Below are 4,358 nucleotides of genomic sequence, written 5' to 3'. Positions count from 1 at the left end.
CAGCTGCCTCAGTGTCAGGATAGGAGGCTTTCCGAGAAGACCTGGCTCTCTTCCAGAACATCTGAGCCCTGATTCCTGCAATGCCACAGTCCTCGTTTTTACTCCACGTGTGGATATCGCTACCAAAGAGGTCACAGAAGCTCCCTGACCTCATATCTGTACCACAAGAAAGGCCCTCACCTGTTGCCTAGATCAGGGACCTTTTCCTTTCCAGGCATTCTCAGAAGGCTCAGGAGAGCCGAAGAAGTCGTGGAAAGAGTTCTGGAAGGTGCAGGGAGCCCTGAGAGACATGTGCCCCATCAACAGAGGGTCGGAGATCTCATGGAAGTGGTTTCTCGTCATTCACGTCCTCTCATACCCCTACCCTACTTTATGCCAATCCCTCGGGTTTTCATAAACCAGGTTGAGGGACCGGCCACAGGTCAAGAAAAAAAACCCAGATCTGGGACTGATAAGTTAATTAAGGGACCTCAAAGGAATTTTACAATTGTTGATTACCTCTGACAGTCATACCTACTTATTGTTAACAAAAAATTTTTATCCTTTCTGAGATGTCGTGGATAGAAAGGCTTATAGGCAGGCTAAGTGTTCAGTGCAGTAGATGTATTTTCTTGATAGTAGATCTAGCCCAGTGATTACTCCCTAAAAGTCATCATAGACAGCACTCTCACAAGGATACAGATAGAAGGTGAAAAACACATTTCCTAAGGTACTGATTTTCTCATATCAAGACTCTGGTTAGATGCCCCATGGTAGGAACCTTTCTCCCCGTTTTGTGAATGGACAGAGAAAATCCTAGTCTTTGCCTCACATTTCAGCTTAGGAGCCAGCACTGCTTATCTGGAAAGATTCAGTGGCCCTGGCCCAAAGAATATTCAGCTTTTGCTCCAGTGGAACCAGGATCCTCTTTTCAATGTCCACCACAAACTGGGTATCAGAGAAAACAGACTGATTGCCCCATAGTGGAGCTGCCAAGAGGAACTCTAAGCCAGACTTTGGTAAATGGAAGCTCCCATTAGCACCACAAGCCCCTGGGGAAGCATCTGGACTGATCTTGGTTATTGTCTTCACGGCCTTACCTGACTCCTCAAATTCCCTCTTTTGAGCCTAATCTGAGGACCACACCTCTAAAAGCAACACCAGCCTAACATCCTCATTCTGAACCCCATGCTTGCCATTTCAATGGCCACACTCAGCCTCTGTTCCTGATTTTATCCACCCAAACAAGCCTTAGTCTAACCTGCCTTAGCTGATTATTCAAGCTGAACACATGTCTGCTAGCCCAACGCAGGCCCAGGCCCATCAGGAAGGCAAACCTCATCCTAGGCCCTCATTCTGGCTTAGTGCCTCTGATGTCTGTTGCACAACTGGGCACCGCAAGGAGCACATGACTGCCATCCACAAAGACAAAGATGGAAACTATGAGCCATCCGCTTGGCAACCATGCTGGCATCCTCCTCCATTCATGCTGCCAAGCCCTGACCAGAAAGATCTTGGACTGCTTATTGCCCAATGCACTCAGTCCAGACTCGGGGTGGCTCAGGTCGTGGCTGGTAGAACCGGCTATAATGACACTTATACTCACAAGAAAAGGACAGAGGAGGGGAGCCAGACTCCATGTCAGCGTATGCCCACCAGATTCAAGCTAAAGAGAAATCTAGAAATCTTCATGAAACTAAACAGGAAAGATTATTATTGTTATTGTTGTTATTGTTATTATTATTTAGAAAACGACCCAAAATAAACATATTCTATTTAAAAAAATTTTTAATTTGATTCCCATAGGAAAAACTGAATGCGTTTTCTGTCCACAGAAAGCATGTATGGTCTTTTTCCAGGAATAAGGGAAGCAGGAAAATAGGTGAAGAAAAGTAAGTAAATGATTAGGGTATAAGCTATAATGTAGGGAAGAGCTATGTCATTGTTGCCTACAGAGTACTAATCCTATGTCCCAAGTGATTTCGAAAGCACTTTAAAGAAACCAGGAAGAAAATTAAGTATCTGCCTATACATTTATCTCATTTTATCCCCTCCCCAATTCTTTCAAGTGAAGATTTATTTCCCCCACCTTGCAAATAAGGAAACTGAGGCAGCCTCAAAGAAGCTAGAGGACTGTTCAAGGTCACAAAGCTACAAAATGGTTGAGATGGGAGTTGAACCCAGTTCGTCATTAATTTAGACAACTATCTTCCCCCTGAAGCAAATGCAAAAGAAGTGTACCAACATTCCAAGACAATGTCATCAGGGAGAGCACAGTCAAATTACTATTGAAGGAGTCCTTCCAGTCCGTTTCCCAAAACTAGTGTTGGAAGTGTTGGAAGGTGAGTTTGGTAATTGGTTCACTTTTAATAGATGATTTATTTTAAGCTGCCTGGCTTGATGATGCAACAAGCAGGGGAATGAGCTTGGTTTGAAGATAGATTCCTGATCTTCTGGGAAGTGCTTCTACTTCAATAAGCTTTGACTCACCAAGGAAATTCCTAAGGACGTTTAGTCACAACCCGCTGAGCTGCCAACGCTGTAAATATACACATGCCCATATGCACACATATGCATAGGAATAGATAATTTTGTAGTCATGGCAATGAATGCTGCTTTCATCAGGGACCAAGCCATTGCAGTCAGCAGGGAGGAGACTGCTGGGGGGAAACTTTAATTCTTCCAACTTCGGTCCAGTAGTTGGTGGCCTGTAAATTAACTGACGAGGGATAGGTTAACAGGAAAAGAGATGAGGTTTACTTAAGCCTACACACAGAACTACTCAGTAATAGGTAACTCACTCAACAGACTGGGATAAAAACTTTATATGCCAAATTAACAAAGGGGTGGTGATGGTGGTAGTTAGGGCTTCAGTAGGAAGATAGGGAACGTTCTGTGGGGCTTCTTGATGCTAATGCCTATGGGCAGTCTGCCTCCATACGGGCACCTAAATACATTGGAAACACCCATGGTTGCGGGGAGGGAAGGAGGTTAATGGCAGCTGTATATTCTGAAAGCTATGTTTGTGTCAGATAAAGGGACTTGAGATAAGATTTCTTCCTGTATCTTCTTTAGCTCAAATGTTTTTACTTTAAAATCAACTCTGGGGGCTCTGAGCGGTTCCCCACATTTCCCTCACCGGAAACATCCCTAGAAGTTTAAAAAAAAAAAAAAGAGGCTAGGTTGATGGCTATGGGAAGAGATTTGGATTAAAAGTTGCTGGGAAAGAGATACACAAAGGGAGAAGAAAACAAAGATGAATGGTTGGAGCAGTTTCTGAGCCCACAGGGCAGCCAGTCAAGAAGATTTCTAGACGGTGGATTTTGAAGCACCTTTAGTGAGGATGGTAGTGGCAGTGTTATAGCCATGGCTACTTCCTGGAGCAGAGCATGGAAGATGCAGGTGTTCCAGCGAATTTTCTGAGTGGTCCACACTGTTGTGGTGATAAATCCTTTGAAGTTATAGCACTTCAGCTTCAGCTCGCAGGGCTTTAGGAAAAAGGCAGCTGTAGTTCTCAGTGATGCCAAGTCAAGAGAGTGAGAGAAAAATTTAATTACCAACAAAACGTGTAAGATGGCAGGTAGAATTCACAGAGATGAAAAGGTAGCTTTAAGACAATGAACGGGACTCAAATCTGGTAACATACAAGGGTAGGTTATTATTTTCCACTGAAACATACAATTTCTTTCTACAATCACCCCCATTTAAAAAAAAAAATTTATTTTATTTATTTATTTTTGGCTGCGTTGGGTCTTCGTTCCTGTGCGTGGCTTTCTCTAGTTGCGGTGAGCGGGGGCTACTCTTCGTTGCGGTGCGCAGGCTTCTCATTGCGGTGGTTTCTCTTGTTGCAGCGCACGGTCTCCAGGCACACGGGCTTCAGTAGTTGTGGCACGTGGGCTCAGCAGTTGTGGATCACGGGCTCTAGAGCGCAGGCTCGGTAGTAGTGGTACACGGGCTTAGTTGCTCCACGGCACGTGGGATCTTCCCGGACCAGGGCTCGAACCCGTGTCCCCTGCATTGGCAGGCGGATTCTTAACCACTGTGCCACCATGGAAGCCCCTACAATCACCCCCATTTTGAGCAAAGATTATCAAAGTAAGATTACTCTTGTTCACAAAATGTCTTGTCTCATTAAATTTGGCCTGATCATTTACATAAGTGCAGCAAGATTGGTAATTGGACTACATAGGCCTTTTAAAGTTTGCTTGGCTGGAACTTTTATAAGGAATCTCAGATTGGACTTTTAAATGCCTCTTGATGCTTGTAAGCCAAGCCATGAACTTATCAGACTTCATCTGCAGTACTTATAGATTTGGTGACTTCCTTTCTTCTTGAGGTTCCCAAAATATTCTAAAGTTCCTGGGCCTGCCAGAAAGTGA

This window comes from Lipotes vexillifer, unplaced genomic scaffold (assembly GCF_000442215.2).
Source record: "Lipotes vexillifer unplaced genomic scaffold, Lipotes_vexillifer_v1.1 scaffold241, whole genome shotgun sequence".
Classification (NCBI taxonomy): Eukaryota; Metazoa; Chordata; class Mammalia; order Artiodactyla; family Lipotidae; genus Lipotes; species Lipotes vexillifer.
The sequence above is the reverse complement of the archived record's forward strand: the minus strand, read 5'-3'. Positions refer to the sequence as shown.